This window comes from Pinus tabuliformis, chromosome J (genome assembly GCF_031772625.1).
Source record: "Pinus tabuliformis cultivar Carrire ecotype Pingquan chromosome J, CPIR1, whole genome shotgun sequence".
Classification (NCBI taxonomy): Eukaryota; Viridiplantae; Streptophyta; class Pinopsida; order Pinales; family Pinaceae; genus Pinus; species Pinus tabuliformis.
This window is the reverse complement of record NC_142295.1, coordinates 949,719,437-949,741,044: the sequence shown is the minus strand read 5'-3', so window position 1 is coordinate 949,741,044 and position 21,608 is coordinate 949,719,437.

Genomic DNA, 21,608 nt, shown 5'->3' with positions numbered 1-21,608 from the left:
AAATAGTATTAAAATACGAATATGACCTGACTAAGAGAATCCAAAAAAAATAAAAAATAGAGTCTATAGCTATTCCCCTGAGCACTTCATTCATTCAATTCATCCAGAAACACTAAAGTATTGTGAAATAATTAGATGAAAATATATTTTTCAAATAAAATAACTCTTCAAATTTTATTATTGGTAAATAGTATTAAAATACGAATATGACCTGAATAAGAGAATCCAAAAAAAATAAAAAATAGAAATGTAATATCTCGATCTTTATTAAATCCATTATATATATTCATAACACAAATATGAATATGACCATTAAAACAATGTTTCATAATGTGCACCAAGAAAAGTCATGCAGTACTAATTAATCCTACGTTAGGTAATAATTAATTTCCTCGATGGTGTGTGAAAACATATTATAAAATGTATGACTAAATAATTTAATTGAAATATAATTGTTTTAATATGAAAAATTAGCTCAAGTGATTGATACATGATACATGGATTGGATGATTTATATTAATTTGAAAATTATATATATATATATATATATATATATATATATATAATCATATTTTAATTTAATTATTTAAAACTTGTGTATAATATTTAAATTTATTAGGAAATCTACTCCACTTCTAATGGATGGTGATCTTTAAAATCTGAATTATGACCTTGATGATTCAAAAATCATATTTGTCATAAAATCAAATCTTTACAAGACTGAAGTTCCATCATTATCAGAAATGAGTGTGCATAGAAATTCTAATGGATGGTGATCTTTAAAATTTGAATTATGACCTTGATGATTCAAAAATCATATTTTTCATAAAATCAAATCTTTACCAGACTTAAGTTCCATCATTATCTTTACAAGACTTAAGTTCCATCATTATCAGAAATGAGTGTGCATAGAAAATGACAGGGAGATCTTCATTAACAATATGATGCACAATTACAAGAGAATCTCTTCTGGATGATAAGGTTGAAGGTGATACATAGCTATCTCTATGTCTATGACAAAACGTATAAGCTATAGTGTAGTGCTTCTACCAATAATAAGAAATGATCATCCTAGGGGCTAAATTTATGAGCCACATATAGCCCACCAAATGATATTCAAGATTTTATTAATTGAATTTCCATTAGAGATTGATGATGACGTGTTTGACTAAAGAAATATCCTAGGATAGCCCGAAAGCTCCATTATGCAAACACCCAAACCCTCCGGCAATAATTATTGTCACTAAAGTATTGATGGTCATTATGGTCATCGTCACACCAATTGAGCGTAAACACCAATACCCAATATTCTTAACACCCCAAAACACATGATGGAGCTACACATAAACTTTCCAAAACATTGCTTATCAATATTACTAGGACTTTTGTCTAAGCATTGTATATCATATGGCACATGATTTTAGGTAATAGAAATTATACCCTGTAAATTTCATATTGATGGCCATGCATGAAATGTTAACATATGCATGAACATAAGTCTTAAGTAATTTCCTTATACTTATTGCATTAATCATATCTTCCATCTCTAACACAAATCCATGAAGGAGACCATCACTAAATACCAAAAATGTCATTTGGAAAATTTTAGCTCATTTCGATGATTTATTACCAAACTTAGTATTTATATTAAGCATTATTTATTAGTAATTTTTTCTAATTTTTTACTGAAGAAATTGTGTTTGGAACAACTCTTAGGCATATATAAGTCTTGTTCGGGATTGGACCATAAGACCTGTGGAGACCAAACCTCACTACCTAACTATTGAACCACATCCTTGAGATTAATTCCTTCTATTTATATAGATAAAATGTATAATATTACAACGTTGCAATTTAAATTTTATTTCAGATATGTAAATGTAGTTGAAATATTTAATAAAATTCGAAAAGAGTTTATTTTATTGTTACTATTAATAAAAAAATTGTATCCGTAGATAGAAGGGATGCAATTTGGCTTTTATTTTAGATATGAAGTTGAAATATCTAATGAAGTTTCATAGGAGTCTATTTTGTTTTACATCTAAATGTTGTGGTAATAAGTATATATTGAAATATTACATATAATTATGTTTTCTTTTAATAAGTAATTAACATTTATTATATTATTGATAAAGATTATAAGAAATATTCATTATCAATATGTTATTAAAGACATTATGATTATAATTGTTTAAAAATAATCATAATATTATTAATTCCAAACATAAATACTATTGTTTTTTAATAGAGTTTTTAACTAAAATATGTTTAAAATATAAATAAAAATATAGATAAGTAAATCTTATTAGGGATGTAAGAGTTGATTATCTCTAGGGAAAAATAGGAGGGAACTATGAGCTAATAGGGTAGAACTTATTCCTCATCTTCAATTGTCTAAATTGACATAAATAATTACCTCCTTGAAGGAAGTTGGCATCTTTGGCTTTGGATAGTTGATTTCCTATTATTGTGCTTAAACAAATGTTTCCATATTTTAGAGGAGTTTGAATAGGGGTTCATACTTCTTATCGAGGGAATATAGTCTTCCCAGGACTTGTTGTATGCCTATCTCCTTCACTAATTACTTGGTTAAAGTTTTCATGCACATTGAGCTTTGCTTCTCAATCAATTGAGCCATGATGGACTTGGTTTGCCAATCGAAGTTGATTCTCTTGAATTATTTCACGTTGCGGCTTTGAGAAAACCTTGTGTCTAGGATCCAAGACACAATTTATGTGACAATATACATGGATAAGATGTTTCCTCTTTTCTCTTTAAATCTCCATTCCATTTTCTCCACTTTTTCTTTGATGTTGGCATGAAAACCTTTATAGTATCTTGGCTCTAACTTGCTAGCTATTCTTTATTCTTTGGTGAATTTGGTAGGAGTTGGCTTGTGTTGCCTTGATCAACTCATTTTGGGGGGTTTGCAATAGTGGTTATCTGCGATAAGAGCCTTTCCTTCTTATCACCTTAAATGCATGGTAAATGCTATGTAAACTAAGATCTGAGAAGGGGATGGGAGATATGATGCCAAATCATTCTAGAGACACGTTTGGCTTCTATATGATTACCATATGTGAATTATCTTTAAGCGAGACTCTAAGACTAACTACACAGGAACCATACAGAAGATGGAGGATAAAGCCTCTATCCCAAAATCCAAGAGGGTCAAATTTCCTCCTAGAAGGACCCTTGATGTTTAAGAAATACATAATAAAATCATATCCATAATGATATAGGCATGCCTATAAATAAAATAAGTGAAATAACAAACCATGTTGCACTGTAAAAACCCAGCCACCTCCATCAAATGATATTTTAGTGCCTTGAAGGTTCTAATAGTAGTCATGATGTCTCCCTTTTGATCATTCATATTAGTGATGACACTTGAAATGAGCAACCTTAACTCCTTACTTGCATTTGTGTTAACCTTTGTCCTTTCACACCTAAAATGTCTCCTCCATTCCTTCCTCATGAAAGGTAAACACTACATACTTGTCATTTTCCTTTCTAATTTTATTAATGTTATATGAACAAATACTGAATATTTTTTTCCATTTCAATATAGTACATTAACATGGAAAATGGTGAGAAAAAATCACAAATTATTCTTTTTCCTTTTTGTTTTCGCAGGGTTCATACTTAGGGTTCAAGCTTTGTGGCTAACAAATGCCTTATAAGCATCATGATTTTAAATCTCCAAGGGTTAGGGAAGACCTCACTTGAGATGCTTACAAGATTTGTAGAATCGTTAGATCAAGATCCTCTACAAATGATGAGGTATTCAAGCATGAATACAAGAAATTCATATCTCACAAAGTCACATAAACATTGATTAAAGATATAAATAGAAATATATTTCATTTATTCATCAATAGAAATATATTTCATTTATTCATCATAGAAATAAGATCTTTACATAACAAACATACAATAGATTCATATCCATTACTTTACTTGAGAGCTCTACAAATTAAAACATCCCTCTCTCTCTCTCTCTCTCTCTCCATCCTTTTATAGGTTTCTCCCCATGGAGACAACATTAACCTTCCCTAACTCAATTACAAAATGGTAACTATTTTTATAATTTCATTACAAGTCCTCCTCAGATGCCTATGTCATTTACTTAGTTCTATTGCATAGTGTGCTCAAAGTAGTGTCCATGCACATCTCTCATTTTCTTGGCACAATGTCTTGTAGCATAGTTCTTCAAAGCATGGACTCCACCTAGTCCCGACACTTTTTTTTTTCAAAGATAAAGTCATAACTTTTGTACTCATGATGAAAATAAAGTTACATTTTGAAGGTAGTTTTAACATGCAGATTGAAAGTATATGTTGCAAAGTCCTAAACTAAAATGCCTATCATCTAGAACATTGTATGATTGTATTAATACATCACAACTATAAGCTATATCCAAAATCATGGAGCTATATAACTCCCTTTTAAGGTTCATAAATTTGGTTTGAATCCAAAGTTTCTTCAACATTTACCCAACCCATTAACCATAATAACATAAGTAGTAATTGTAAGAAATCATAGTGAGGTGAGGATAGATATCACTTTTAAAGAATGAACTTCATGCTCCTTACACTCACTATTATAATATGATGGGGTTGTAGCATCATTATTTGCGTTGCTATAACATATTCTCCCATCTTTGTGTTTTTCTTTTATTTCCATTCATTGGTTTTTTGCAACAATATTTTTGTATTTTACATATGACACTTAAAACATTTCAAGTTTATTTTACTTTCCTTTGGGTCATGTCTACATTGATTGAAATCATCGTTGCATCATTTTTAAACTACTATAATCTATCATGTGTTAAATACATTATGTTGTGTTGATAGCTTCTTATTCATATATATATAATAGTTTTTTAACATTGTGATAGTGTTGTTGTAACTCTCTGTCCCACCCCCTTGGGTTATTCTCAAGCAATGGAAGGTGTTACATAAAAAATAACCCACACTTCAATGTTTATTACTAAGATTGTACACGAACGAATTCTTCTAGCCCAATGATGGGTCTAGCCACAACATATAAATTCTATGGAAGATTTCCTTACGTTAGAACCAAATAAGAAGGCCTACTTCTTAGTCTGCTTATCCTGTTTGATGATGTCCTTGCTTGCTTGCTCCAGCTATCTCTTGCTTCCTTCTTCAAGCATCTGAAACAAGTAAACAACAACAAACAACAAATGTGATAATAGATAAATTGTAATTCAACCTACCTAACAAGTCAATAAACATTAAGCCATGAATATGTAAGATGAAAAAGCATATAGGAAATCAATCGATAGTTGCATATATTAATATAAAATAGATATTACAACCATTTGTCTTGACGTTGCAGTCCTCCTCTGACAAGACCAGGTTTCCACACACTTCTGCTAGCATTCCATGATGGCCTCAATCAATAAATGTTTTAAGGCTCTTCCCTTTAGGCTTCACTCCAAACCAAATCAAACTTCTCCCTTACACAACTAGATAGATACAACTAGTAATAGCTTGTTGTCTACTCCAAACCAAAATAGCATAAGCATACCAACATCAACACTAGCTTGTGCTTGGGAAGAAGGGAGGTTTATATAGGAAAAATGGATGGGAGATGGATCCTATTCTCATGGGAGAAGGGCTTATCTCTTGAGGTAGTTCCATCATTATAGGGGAAAGGAGCCCAAACTAACATCCTCGACCCCATCCGGCTAAACCATTTACTAGACTTCCGTTATGAAGCTTCTAGAGTCGGAATCTTCAACTCTTAATTTAAAAACTTTCCATAACAAGACCGGCGCGACTGGAACACAGCTCAGTCGCTCCGGTCGGCGCGAGGAATAGTTCTAATCTCTGCACATTGGCGTGGGGGAGACAAAGGTCATTAGTGTCGGTCTTGTAAACTGGGAAAAATAGAAGTTTCAAGGGAAATGGTGCAAAAGGGAATTGATCTGCTCATGAAGAGGGACATAATGGGAGTTTCTTCATGAAGGCAAAGCATGCAGGGTTCACTGTAGAGGTCCTCCAAGATCAAGAAGCGGGGAGTACAGGGACAATGACAAGATGTTGTGTAACAGATTCCCCCTAAAGCATGAAGGCCGAGCTGGAGTGAGGGATGAAATGCTTTATAAATCAGTGTGGGGAACTGGTTTGCCGTTGGAAAACTTGCAAGCAAGTACAGATACATATACATAAACTGAGATCTCTAGAAAATGATACATGAAATCGTGGCATGTATACAACCATCCAGAGAATGATCATGTAAATGGATCCAGGTATGGGCGCAACCATCCTTCAAAGAGGATCATAACGAAACCACAGTATGGGCGCAACCATCCAATAATGAGAAGGATAAAAAATGATAACTCATGGTCTGGTCGCAACCAGCCATCTAATAGAGACATGCATATCAACATAACCATGTCACATCACTTCGCAACCTGGACTTTTGTGATCGGAGTCCAGGGTCTTGCACTCCAACACGACTCGATCAAAGTATAGATTCTAACATGTGAATAGATGTATTGACATCAAACATGCTAGAAAGACACTTGATTACCAGTCAATGATGTAAACTGTCAACAAGTGTGAGAGAAACCACCAATAATGACAATGGTCCTCAAGGTAATATTAGCACAATCCACAGAATGTGAATAGAGGAATTGAATTCGAACACCCGTGAAATCACTTGATCGAAAGCCAATGATTTGAACTTGTCGTCGAGTGTGACGAACTTGCCATTAGGGCATGCAAGCTCTAAGGTACTAGAAGGGAGTCTCTCGGTCGACTTCCCGGATAATGAGTTGAAGTCGACGGAAAGTGACCATGTTGAAGGAGGGCCACGATGAATCCCACATCATCAACATGAGACGAGAGGAGGTAAAATGATTTTGGATGATACAGAGAATCAGAGGTAAGTGTAACTACAGAAGGACAAGTCTTGAACATATCGGCGACACAACTGGAAGTTTGGCAGCTTTTGGATCCATAGGATCGGTGGTCATGATGATGTGGCAGAGATCAAATGGAAGGAAAAAATGAACGGCCCAAACCCAGGAAGGTCAACGATGCAAAGGAGGATATCCCAACCTGACACGAAGCAAAGAGTGTCATGTTCGAGAATGAGCTTTCGACACAACTAATAGATTTCCATATTTTCCCCCACCATTTTTGGCAGGTACCCCAATTATTTTTTAATCACAAGCTTGAAGGGGATATCATATGCTTTCATTGTAAGTTCATCCTTCAGACGAATCCGACCTAGTAAGTTTAACGAGCCCTAGGAAGGAGAAGCTCATGTTCGTCATGGTGATGAATCCAATGTCGTTTAATAGTTTAACGAGTCCGATAAAGGTGTAACTTGATATATTTTTCATGTTTAGAGAGTTTGAAAAAGACACGTAAAAGAAAACTCCACATGGTCCCTTTTCATACATTTGTGTCTCTCGAGCCCGAAAAGATAGAAAACAATACTTGAGAGAACCACTTGACCATTTTAGTCAAGGAATACCTTTTTCATAAATAGTGCCTCCCAACCCGAAAAAGGGGTAAACTTATATTGGGCGCACGACGTTTCGCATCCGTTAACGAGTTTGAAACGACAAGGGCTTGGCCATCTTTTCGCTTTTAAAGGGTCAGAAAAGAGTTGAAAGCGGACCCCCCGTTTTTATTCTCTTTAACTAGTCAAAAAGGGAAAAAATACTTGGTAATATTTTCATATGATTTTAACGAGTCGAGAAAAGAGCTGGAACGTGCCTCATCATCATCGTCGAACATCCATCACCTGTTGCTGCACAAGTAAGCTAAAGTGTATTATTGAGTCCTTGAGGCAAAATAGGTCAAAATATTTACAAACTTGATATTTTCATGAAAAAATGAATAAGAAGGGGAAAAGTAAATATATTTTTACCATTTACCATTTTACCTTTGCTGTGAAGACTTTTTTCTCACTTTTGCCCTAATTATTCTGGAGTAGATTGCAGGAGATCGAGAGGTCAATTGACAAGCCGCCAGTTCCAGGTAACATCCGAAGTCCTGAGCTTCATTTTCATGTTATTTATTTCTACTTTTAGCCACTTTTTTAGATTTTTGAGGAGGTTTTTGAAAATATTTTTTACCCTTGGTCGGCGCGATTTCCGGGCATAGAATTGTGCCAGCCGAGGGCGATTAACAAAGGCATCCCCGCCGATCGGTGCAACTATTTTTAAAATTGGCGCGTCGGCATCGTGGATAGGGAAAAACCCTATTTTCTCAAAAACTCACTGTTGAAACTTAAATTTTATGTGTCAAGGATGATTATTGACTAAAATTAATGGCTTTTGTAAGAGAGAATTGCTGAAAATGGTGGATTGGAAAGAACGGGAACATGAAGATGTTGACACCCAGGCAATGAATGACCCAAATTGCCTGGAGGCTTTGAGGGCTTGCGGGCTCCTCAAATTCTTTCTTACGCCAGGGATGCGGGCCCAACCCGAGTTGCTTCGGTACCTGATTAGTCTTTGGGACATTAATCGGGAGATCTTTGTCATTGGCGACTAGGAGCTAGAGTTGGAAACTTTAGATATATACTTCATCACTAGATTGTCCCGCAGAGGGGAGCCGGTGAACTTGTATGGGTCACGTCTGATTGGGGCAAGCATATCTTCCTTGCTTGCCGAACACTGCCTTGAGGCCCTGAAATCCAAGAGTGGGAAGATAGAGATTTCCAATGTGCGGGATCTGACACTGAGGGTGCTTCTGTTGACTATCAATAGAGTGGCGGGGTCCTAGGCGGAACATGAGACTAACAAGTCGAAGTTCCTTTATGCTATTGACTGCACAGCTCCTACGATCTTCAACTGGGCAGAGGCCATGAAGATGAACATCAAGCGCCAACTGTCCAAAGCTAAGGCAGGGAATTTGAAGCAATTTGGCTTCGGATCGGTGCTTGTGACCTTCTTCCTAGAATGAGTACCACTATTCCAGTATCAGCTGACTGAGGTAGATCCTCCTATGCCACGCAATCCGCGGATGGCTTGCTGGAGCCATTTGATGCCCAGGATCACTAGGGTCAGCACATGTCATACCGACCTGGATTCTTTTCATGGCTACGACGACAGGAGATCGTCGTGGAGGACTGGCCATACAACGACACTGATTTCTGAGGAGATCCAGATATGCCCTTATCAGATGGGGAGGACTTCGATGACAAAGGTAAAAAACCAAAAAAATTTAATTTTAATATTTTTTAATTGTTTTTGGTATATATGTGCTTATAACATTTCTCTTGTTAATGCAGACGTTAGACCAGAGTAGCTTGCTTGGATGTCCCCAATAGCCAGGCTCGTCCCCGCCCTATCGATGCTGTCGCTCCTTATCAGGAGGGGAGTGACAACGAGGAGGAGATTGTGAGGAACCTTGAGGGGTTGACTCATGGTATCTTGGAGTATGCTCGGGTTGGAGACATTCCTCGTCAGTAGCAAAGGCACATGGTGGGAGTGTCAGAGCGGATCTGCTGATTGCTGACTCGTGTTGCACGAGCCATATCATGCTACCACGATCACCATGCTGATTAGTTCCTAGGTCCAACACTTACATATTTTTTGAGGCCTGCGTGCCACGGATATATGAGGCCTGCAAGCTGCCAATGTTATTTTACACACACATATTATTTTTTGAGGTTCTGATATATCAAACATTATCACCATATATATATATATATATATATATATATGTTGTATTTTACTATCTACTATGGTACAAATGGTTTGTTTTATCTTTTACATGTTTTGTAAATGTCTGTCCAACACATGATTAGCTAATGCATCTGTTAATGTATTCATGCGTCTGGAATATGATGATATGTAATTTAATCAAAATTCCTTTCCAATAGACGAATACATAAATGCATTCTCAATATTTTAGGGTTTCTGACGGAATATTGCCCGTTGAGTTGAAGAACGAAAAGTTGTGAATCCAGGTTGACAACCAGTTCTCCGATTCCCAGAGAAATGGCTTCTGATAACAGTTCGATGACCGCACTGTATTCAACAATGTTGTTGGTTGTGCGACCTAGGAAGATACCTTGAAGGTCAATCAACTCACCGGTAGGGTCATAAATAGCCCATGCCGCAGATGATAGGTTCCGGGTACTACGGCAAGCACCATCAGCAAAACCGACGTGAGGATTCATAGACATCTGCAAATCAAGAAAACATAGTAAACCGGAAAGCTGTTTGAAAACTATCACACAAAACCACACTGTACAAAAATTAATTACACAATAATATACACAAGTAACCTTGCAAGATGACCTAAGCATAGTACTTCTTGAGGTAAAGCCTGTTTTGGGGCTTATCGAGAGGATTTCCTTCATAATCAATAACCTCATAGGCTCCTCTCTGCAAAATGCGTTTCATGATGTAGGGCCCATGCCACAAAGGTTCGAACTTGCCTGCCCCCAGCTTATTGTTAGCTTGGCCATATAGCAAGACCAAATCACCCTCAGAAAACATGCGAGGGGAGACCGATTGATCAAAATTGGATTTGACCCGTTTCTTTTGTGCTTCAATGACCAAGGCAGCGAGATGATGAGTCTCATCCAGTCATTCTAAACATAAGAGGCATTCCTCTTGAGGTGATGTTTCGGGGAGGAGTTCAACAGCTAACTTGAGTGAAGGAATCTTCCATTCAATCGACAATGTTGCTTCCAAACCATAGACCAGCTGGAATGGTGTGAAACCAATTGCGTCTTTGGTTGAGGTTCAGTAGGCCCAAAAAGTTGAAAAAAAGCATGAGATGCCAATTTGACTTGTGCATCCCAATAGTATGCTGAAGCATGGTGACCAAGACCTTGTTCACGGCTTCAACTTGGCCATTGGCCTGAGGGTAATATGGGGTCGAGCCATCGTGGTGCAAGCCAAATGCAGATGTCAGCTCAGCCATCATGTAATCTCTGAAATGGGAGCCATGGTCTATGACAATGGCTTAGGGTACACTGAACCTAGAAATAACATGGTTAAAAAGGAATTGAGTCGCTGTCTTACCATCTGCAGAATATGTAGGCATTGCTTCGGCCCATTTTGTGAAATAATCCACGACGACGATAATATAGCCATGCCCACTGGTCGAACGACGGTTACATGTCATATAATTGATGCCCCATTTGGAAAAAGGACCAACAGTAATGATGGGGTGTAGGTGAGCGGGTGGGGCACACATGTTGCATTGGTAAATTTGGCATTCATGGCACTTGCGAACAGCAAGAATGCAGTCCTTGAAGATAGACGACCAAAATAACCAACGCAAAGGATTTTTGAGATGTAGCATAACCAGACATATGACCACCACATGCCCTGGAGTGGTAATCATTGAGAACTCTTTTAGCTTCCTCGATTGTAAGGCATCGACAAAGAACTGAATTGACACCGACACAGTATAAAGTATCGCCAATAATAGGGTAGGGTTGGGAGTGGTGCCGAATCCTTCGGTGATCATCCTTGGTCAACACAGACCAGAACATGGACGTCTGGAGATACACGATGATATCATTGTACCATGGATCAAGGGTGCTAATTAGGAAAATGGTCTCATTTGGAAGCTGTTCATCTGCACCAGCAGGGAGAGCCTTGGAGGGAAGGGAACAAATCAATTCGGCGAAAAAAAGTGACTTCATAGAGTTGGATGTAGTGAAGACCAAATCAAATTCTTGCGGGATTATGATCCATTTAGAATACTTTCCCCCCCAACAACTAACGAGTCAGGATATAGGTCATAGGTTTGCATTCATAAATCACTGTAGTCATGTGCAAGAGGATATAGTGCCGAAAGTGTTGAACAGCTTGAACTACAACAAAAGCCAACTTCTTGACATGTGCGTAACGCGTTTCAGTGTTGAGGAGATTCTAACTAAGGTAGTAGATTACATGTTTGTTGCCTTCATCGTTGTCTTGAACCAAAACCATAGCAATGGTGCTAGGGGCCGCAGCTAGGTAAAAGAAGTAATCTCGATAATAATTCGGCGGGTGCAACAGTGGAGAATTTACGAGGGCGGCCTTGAGATCGTCAAAGGATTTTTGGGCCACCTCATCCCATACAAAGGGTGTTCCTTGTTTGAGTAATCGGGTAAATCTTGTGGCTAGCCCGACATAGTTGGATATAAAATGACGGAGAAAGTTGACCTTTCCTTGCAGGCTCTGGAGTTGGTGCAGTGAGGATGGAGGGGGTAAATTTACAATGGCTTCAACTTTTAGCGGATCCAGGTGAATACCGTCTTTGGAAATGATGAAGCCGAGGAGTCGTCCTGATTCTATGCAGAAAAAAAAAATTGTGTGGATTTAACCAAATGTTATAGTGCCTGTAGCGCAGAAAAATCTGCCAAAGATGGTCTGGGTGCTCTTGGCGCTTACGAGAAGGAGCGGGAAGGTCATCCAAGTAAGGCTAGACAATGTTGCAAATGTCATGAAACACATAGGAAATTTCCCATTGAAACGTGGCTTTAGCATTTTTGAGGTTGAAAGGGAGCTTCTTGTACGCGAACGTACCCCATGGACAGATAAAGGCTGTCTTTTCTTGATCGGTCGATGCGATGTTGATCTGGTTATAACTAGAAAAATCGTCCATAAAGGAAAAGATCTCACTTCTAACACATTCATCAATGATTTTATCAATGAAGGGAGTAGGATAGTTGTCTTTAGGACATGCACGATTGAGATCTCGATAATCCACGCAAACGCAGATCGTGCCCTATTTTTTAGTTACTGGGACAATATTGGACACCTAGTCTATAAGGGGGATGGGATAGATGGCCCCAACTTTAAGAAGCTTTTCAGCTTCACCCTTAATAGCAGCGACCTTCCTAGGGTGCATCGGGCGAAGCCATTGGCGAACAGGCTTTGTGTGCGGATATGTTGGTATTTCGTGCACCACAATGCTAGGATCAATGTTGGGCATTTCTTCGTAAGACCATGCAAACACATCACAAAATTCCTGAAATAGATGAGTATATGTCTTGATCTCATCCGGAGAACAAGATACCCCAATATGAATGTGTTCAACAATAGCGAGTTTAATAGAGATGTCAATCGGCATCATTTGGGTAATATTACCCAGATTTCCTTCCGACCATACTTCATGAGTAATAATCGGTGGCGGAAAAGGAGAGGAGGACTTTTCAAAATGATAGACTTGATCGCCAGCGAGGCAGGAACGAGGAGCGATGATGAGTATCGATCCAAGGCGGTTCCTTGAGAGACATAACTTCCATGATACCTTCATCAGCAAGGAAGGTCTCGGCTAAGGGATTAGGCGTTTCCAAAGTGCCAAGCCACGGGGATGGAGAGTACGTATTGAAAGAGGTCTTTGACATATAAGAATTAGAGGATGTAGAGTTCGAAGCTGAAACAATTTCCACGTAATTGACTTCGGTGGGACTAAGCGGCATAACCTCGCCCCAGGTATCAACAAGATCTGGTGCAGGTATGACCCAAGGATTAGACTTGACCAAGATCATGTTGATAGAGGCAACATGAGGAGGTGGAAGTGGAAAAATTCCCATTAAGGTAGAATCTTTGAAGAGACTTGCCCCACACTCTCATAGGGAGCACCAGTGTGCTTGACGTATGGAACATTGCCATCCAAGGAGGAAGAGGCAAAGAAAGATAGCTGGTTGATGGTGACAATCTTCCCTTGATGGGGAAAAAATCACGCGAAATAAAGAGGAGGCCATGACATGCATGGCATGAGTCCAACTTCGGCCGAGTAGAAGATTATAATTGAGATTAGCGTCAACAATTTCTACTTCGACTTGCACTGTCTTGCCTTCTAGGGTGATGGCAAGGTTAGGTAAGACACCGAAGGGTCACGAATCGCGCCCATCGAAAGCTTCCAAAATGTTCGGAGATTGGTTCAGTGCAGGAGAACCAATAGCCTTCCAACATGCGGTTGACATGATGTAGGTGGAAGCACCTTCATCGATGACAATTTGGTGGATGGTCTTCTCATTGATGATTACCTGAATAAGAAAGGAAATATGATGAGGGAGCCGCAGAACATGGTTTTCTAGATCAAAACATATCAAATTGGAATCGGTGGGATCGATGCCCCCGATAGTTGACAACAAATATTTCCGCTACGATGGGTAGCTTTGGAGTACCTCGAGAGCCAACATGGCTGACAACGCCTGAGCCAAATCCTCAACAATATTGTAATGCTAAGTATCTCAGGCGTTGGGATTATACGAGGATTTCTGCAGTACACCTCGAGAGGGTGGTTGCATAGTGAAATCAGGGTTAGGGTGCTCAATATGTAGAGGGCCAGAACTCGGGGTAGAAGAAGAAGGTGCAACTTCTTTCTCTTTCCCAGCTGCCAGAGCAGGAGTTTGATAGTCTTTTGACCTAGTAGCCACATTAATAGGTGTACTCATCATGAACACTTGAGATCTAGAGGAAGAAGATTGGGGTTGGTCTACCATTTGGGTCTGCTGAGATAGAAACAACTCTTTGAGGACAACAGGGGTCCCTTTGAGTAGGCAATTAACTTTGGATCGCCGAGAACAATCCTTAGTGTAGTGATCTTCCTCGCAAATGAGGCAGTGATACTTAGGTTTCCGCTGTGAAGATTCACTAGCAGACGATTTGGGAGGACCTTGTTTCGGGGCATCGACTTTAGCTTTTCCTTTGCCTTTCTTCTTTCCTTTCGAGGATTTTTCTGCTACGGTAGACTGGACAGCATGGACCTCTGAGGTTTTACCAGGGCCAGGTGGATTCTGAGATGAACTATTAGGAACAACATTTGAGACTGACTCCTGTTTAGAAGAAGTTTTAGCAGGGGTCTGGGATACTGAACCAATAACTCCATCGACGGGAGGGACAGCTGGTGACTTTGACATTGCAGGATCGGATGATGGCCACGGAGCATTAGGTAATAGCTCGTACAAAGTGCCAGACTGAGAGTAAACTAGACCTAAGTACTAGGCACAAGCGATGTCCTGCTCTTCAGTGATGCATCCAGCCATAGCTATATCGCGAGCAATTGTGGTTACGAATGATTTAGTAAACCATTCAGTGAGCAACTGATAAGCAATCTCGAATTTGATCAGGCGATGTCTACGTCTCCATTCATGGATGTGATCAGAGATATGTGTCGCAGTATCTTGCTTAAGCAATGTGAGAAAATAAGTTCTAGTTTCATAGTGAACCGGCCGCTGAAAATCCGTGAGGAAAGCCATGGCGAAAGAGTTAAAGTCATGGTAAGTACTTCGAGGTAGCTCGATGTACCACTTTGCTGCAGCACCCGTGAGGGTTTGTTGGAAAAGACGGAGACGAATGGAATTGTCCACGTATGATTTCGATGAGCACTAGAGGTGATATGTCATCACATGGGCCTAAGGATATTCTTTAGCTTTCCCATCAAACTTTGGGCAATCACTTGGTATCTTGGACGACACCAGAGGCTAGTACGACAAATGAAGGATCAGATCATTCATAAGGCGAGATACATCTGGCAACTCGAGTGTAGCCAAGAATGGAAATTGGGTGTTAAAAGGCATGGGAGGTCAATAAGCGGGCCCATAGGGAGGAGCCCATCCCTGCTGGTAAGGATTTTGGCCCCACAATGGGGGATTTTGGCCATATGGAATTTGAGGCTACCCCCATTGCGGATTACCTTGACCATAGGGAGGATTTTGACCCTGAATACCTTGGAACTGTCCAGCCATAGGTTGCTAATAAGCAACGTATGGGTTAAAAGGTTGTTGAGCCTGTTGACCTTGGACATATGGATATGGGACCTATTGTCCTTGAACATATGACTGATGAACCTGTTGACCCTGAACAAGAGGATTTTGGACCTGTAATCCTCGGGAATAAGGTTGATACACTTGTTGCCCTTAGACATAGGGATTTTGTACCTGATGCCCTTCGCTGGCAGGATTCTGAACCTGTTCACCTAGGACATGAGGATTTTGAGCCTGCTGCTGCAGGACTTGACCTTGAACCTACCCCTACAACGGTTGACCTTGTTGATATGTGATGAGCCTAGGTATTGCAGCAAGAATGCGGCAACTCCTAGGGCTACCAGCTTTACTTATCAACCTAGGGTTCATACAAACTTGGAGGTGACAGTGCTATATGCACAGGTATAAGTGAAGGTATTGCCTGTTGTCACTGCTCATCTAGCAAGAGACCCTAGGGGTTCCAAGCCAGACTTCTATAGGGTCAGAAGAAGCTTGATTTTGATGGAAGAAGAGCAAATTTATTCCAAGTGGGAGCTACTCTATTGCAGTAATGGAGGAAACAACTTGTAATGCTAACTCACACTAGACCCTAGCTAACCAATTAAACAACTATGCTAAGTAGAATTACTAGAACAACACTAATCTAATGCTAATTATATAAGTTACAGAAGTAAAAGCATCAAAACTAGACTAAGGGGAAGCAAAGGAAACTAAGCTAGGTCTACGTTTAAGCGGAAGAGAGTCGGAGGAAGAAATTGGTGAAAGAAGGATGTGAGGGAGCAACAACGCATGAGAACCATTGAATCAGGCAGGTGAGAGGTAAATGGACGACTGAGATCGGATCACAAGAGGCTTAGGTGAATAGGTGAATGAACAGGGTCACGAAGTAGATGAACGGTTGAGATTATATCGTGGAGGCTAAGTCAACAGATGGATGGATAGGACTAATCGGCAGATGGATGGCAGAGATTAGGGCGCGGGCAAAAGGAACGTGCAAAAATGACAGAGCGAGTTTAGAGGGCAGTAAGTTGTTTATCGCGCACCCTCAAAGCTGTAAGCAGTTTTCCAAAATTTTACGCGATTAGCCTCCCTGGGCAACACGTAGCACAGGGAAACTGCTCTTATCGCATGCCTTCGGGTGGATAACGACTGGACAAAAATCCACATGATATGGCACAATAGCCATTGGATATGTCAAGGAAGATCAACAGTGGAGACTTAACCGAGTTGGTTGGCGAGTGGATGCGTGATAGCCGTCAGATCCGACAAGGTAGATCAAAGGTTTGGATTTAAAGTGCACAAAGTCAAACGCTAAAAGCAAATTCGAGCGGTGATTGGTCAGTTTTGCTTGTGAAAGGTTATCTACGGGTAAAAGCAGTTTAAACATGAATTATCAGCTTCCGTAAGCGTTTCGTGCTGAAGGAGAATGAAATGGGAATGTGAGGGAGATCAAATGACAAGAAGAGAGTGAAGAAACAAGTGACCATGAAATGATTGAATGATCATGAAATGAACCAAGTAACAATGTAATGAACTAGTGACTGCGCTAAACAACAAACTTGATGCAAAACTGAAACTCTATGTTTTTGGGGTTGCTACAGGGTTTCTTCGTCATGTCATGGTCCTAGAGGGAGGAGGTGATGCCGAGACACCTGTGGACAACCTTATGGATCTTTTCTTTGCTAACCTGCTAACTGAATGAAATCATAAATGATCTACTCTGCACTACTGTAATGAGACTGCAACTATTTAAGCAGATGAACAATTAAACAATAAACCTCTGGAATGGAAATGAACTACTTAAGCAGATGAATAGAAAACAAGAAACTATGCTACTTAACAATACAATAAAGAGGAGCTTTGGATGCTAGGGTTGGGCCCTAACCCAAGAGATTCAACCCTATGATTTAACTCAGTGTCGTCTCAAAACAAAACTCATCTTCATTATAAAAGAACACTGTATTACATAAAAACTGTTACAAGTTTGCACTTGGACACAAAGTAGAGTAAAAAGTTTGAATACTTCTAATGCTTGCTAATTGACTAAAAAAACTGAGGTCCTAAGCCCTTCTATTTATACATCTGAAGTCTCCAATGACTTCCTTCAAAATTATGGAGGCACAACTCCCAACTCAATGATAAACTCGTGCTTTCCCTTTCACTAGCTCGGCTGCCTTCTATTAGGGAGGCCACTTGTACTTTGACTTGCTTAGCTGCATTTTAGTACTCCTGATTTGGCTTGTTTGCACTTTCACTTGCTTGGTTGCCTTCGAGGAGGGGGGTTGTTTGTACTTTCAGCTGATGGAGGGATATTCGAATGGAGGGGCAGTAAATGAGGAGGATTTACCTCCTACAATTCCTCTCCCTTGTCCCCTCCAAGCTTTTACCAAGGTATTTTACCATAGTTCCTTGCTTTTATCTTTTATCCCTGCATTTTCCTTGTCTTTATCCTTTATTCCTGCATTACGTGCACATTATACCACAAAGAAAAATATCCAACTCCAACTCATCTCATAAGAAAAAAATAATCAAAAGTATGCAATAAGTTGTGAGAATAGTTGGTTTGACTAAGCTAGGAGGTGAATTAAGGCCAATTAAGGCCCATACAATTACTCAATGATGAGGCTCATCAATATGTTTACAAGGGTTGTTGTTGCCTTGGTTGGTTTTGTATTACAAGGGTTGACCTTGTGGTTGCAAAATTTGTCCCTGGGGTTGCAGAGATTGGCCCTGCAAGGACATGGGTTGAGAGGTGTGCAAAGCAAATTGCATCTGCCGCTGCGCGGTTTGCTGCAAGTGTTTCAAGGGTTGACCTTGCGGTTGTTGCAGTTGACCTTGCTATGGGATCATCTGCCCTTGCTGTTGCGCGGAGAGCCCTTGTTGCAACAAAGGTTTCCCTTGCGGTAACAAAGGTTGCCCTTGTTGTTGTAGAGGTTGTCCTTGCTGTTGCAAGGGTACTTGAATAGTGCCCAGGAAATTACCGAATTGAATCTAGCCATAGCCAGGCTGGATGTACTGCCCAGATTGGAGGGTGTAAGGTTGATTAATAATTCCTTGAGAACCATATGGAATGTAAGGATTTTGGAATTGGACCTGAGCCCCATAGGGTTGCTGATACTGAACATTGCTCGATCCAGACGGACCAACGAGATTTTGAACCTATTGGTACTGGACATTGCTTGACCCAGTAGGATTAGCAAGGTTATAAATAATACCAGAAGAAGGCTAGTTTATACCAAGAATGTGAGCTTGTGCGCCACTCACATTAGCAGCACCTGACACCATAAAAACATTCAGGTTCTGCCCCCCAGGTGGTGGCACAACTTGGCCACTGATAAGCAGGATGGAGGAACTGATAGAGATAATATTTGAAACTGCCAGTTGTGCCTGACGGGTAACTGGGATTGATGATACAAGAGTATTCAAAACGGTTTGTTGCACCGAGACTGAGGTAATAACCTATTGTGAAGTCGTGTTCGTAATGAATGGACCTAAAGTAGGCTTGGCGCCTGATGCCCATACAAGATTATGGTAAAGTCATGAGGCACTAGGTGTACCTAAAACCAACTGCGCCAAAGATACATAGTTGGGTGGTAAACTGGTGGGAATACCTTCTAAGAAAGGGAAACCCTTGGGGGGAAACTGCAATTGAAATTCTTCCCCCTCAACAGTGTGTGGAGTAGAAACTTCAGACTCATTCGAAGATGTGACTGGAGCATCGCCTTCGAGTTCCATGTCTGAAAATAAATGACGATGAATGGCCGAACGAGTACGAGGGGATAGTTCCAAAGGAACACCTGGCTGGTCGTATGGACTATAAGTACGCTGCAGTGATATCAAAACAAGGTCGAACAAACGGTTCATAGGGTAGATAACCAGTCCAAGTTGACTGTCAGTGGTCGGCGAGTTCTCTGGAGTTTGAACGGGATTGTCTGGAGATTTCGGGCCAAGATCAGCAGATGACCCAGTATCGAAAGTAGGCGGAGGATGAGATGACAAGGGTTGAATGCTCAAAACAATTGCGAGTTCAACATCTTGGTCCTCGAGTGACTCTGGTAACTCAGGAAACGACTCCTTAGAAAATCTTTCAGACGAAGGAGAGGAAGAGGAATTGGGTGAACCAGATGGTTCAACCACGATGACCTTGTCTTAGTCGACAGAACAATTAACTTCAAGGCTTTAAAATGTTCTTTTAAGGGAAACTCACGATTTGGTCTCAGAAAAGACTAATAGGGTGTTTTTGGATCATGGGCAATCAATTATTAAGATGCATAAAAGACTGGTGCTCTTTCATTTTTTAAGAGTCGAGAAAGAAACAAAGATGACTCTATCGCTTTTGATTGGAAACAAGCTTGAAAGGACAAGTGCTCGAATGATATTTTAAGTTTAATGAGTCAAAAAGATCAAATGACTTCTCTGGATGATCTAGGTAAACAAGATTACTAGGCAACCATGAACTACAGAATACCTCCCGGTGAACCAAGAAGTACGAGCAGGCAATCTCCCCGAATGCTGTGTTCGGTGTATCACGTTTGCAAGGCGGCCGACTCAGCTTCCTAAGGATAAAAGGATTGTAGCCTAGTGGGGTCTCTCGTTATATACTCGACGGTACGGGGAGCACAAATCCGTACTAGCGCTGTCTAATGCCGAAGCTAACGACAGCTGCTAGGTTTAAAGACACCGGAACACGTCTCTAGCCTAGACCTTCTAGATATGGAGGCTAAGTCAACAGATGGATGGACAGGACTAATCGACAGATGTATGGCGGAGATTAGAGCGCGGGCAAAAGGAACGTGCGGAAATGACAGAGCGGATTTAGAGGGCAGTAAGCTATTCATCCCGCACCCTCAAAGCTGTAAGCAGTTTTCCAAAATTTTAAGCGATTAGCCTCCCTGCGCAACACGTAGCACAGGGAAACTGCTCTTGTCGCATGCCTTCGGGTGGATAACTACTGGACAAAAATCCACATGATATGGCACGATAGCTGTTGGATCTGTCTAGGAAGATCAACGGTGGTGACTTGACCGAGTTGGTTGGCGAGTGGATGCGTGATAGCCATCGGATCCGACAAGGTAGATCGAAGGTTTGGATTTTAAGTGCACAAAGTCAAACACTAAAAGCAAATTCAAGCGGTGATTGGTCAGTTTTGCTTGTGAAAGGTTATCTACCGGTAAAAACAGTTTAAACATTAATTATCAGCTTCTATAAGCATTTCGTGCTGAAGGAGAATGAAATGGGAATGTGAGGGAGATCAAATGACAAGAAGAGAGTGAAGAAACAGGTGACCATGAAATGATTGAATGATCATGAAATGAACCAAGTAACAATCTAATGAACTAGTTACTGCGTTAAACAACAAACTTGATGCAAAACTGAAACTTTGTGTTTTTGGTGTTGCTGCAGGGTTTCTTCCTCACGTCATGGTCCTAGAGGGAGGAGGTGATGCCGAGACACCTGCGGAAAACCTTATGGATCTTTTCTTTGCTAACTAGCTAACTGAATGAAATCATAAATGATCTACTCTGCACTACTGTAATGAGACTGCAACTATTTAAGCAGATGAACAATTAAACAATAAACCTCTGGAATGGAAATGAACTACTTAAGTAGATGAATAGAAAACAAGAAACTATGCTACTTAACAATACAATAAAGAGGAGCTTTGGCTGCTAGGGTCGGGCCCTAACCCAAGAGATTCAACCCTATGATTTAACTCAGTGCTGTCTCAAAACAAAACTCATCTTCATTATAAAAGAACACTGTATTACATCAAAACTGTTACAAGTTTGCACTTGGAAACAAAGTAGAGTAAAAAGTCTGAATACTTCTAATGCTTGCTAATTGACTAAAAAAACTGAGGTCCTAAGACCTTCTATTTATACATCTGAAGTCTC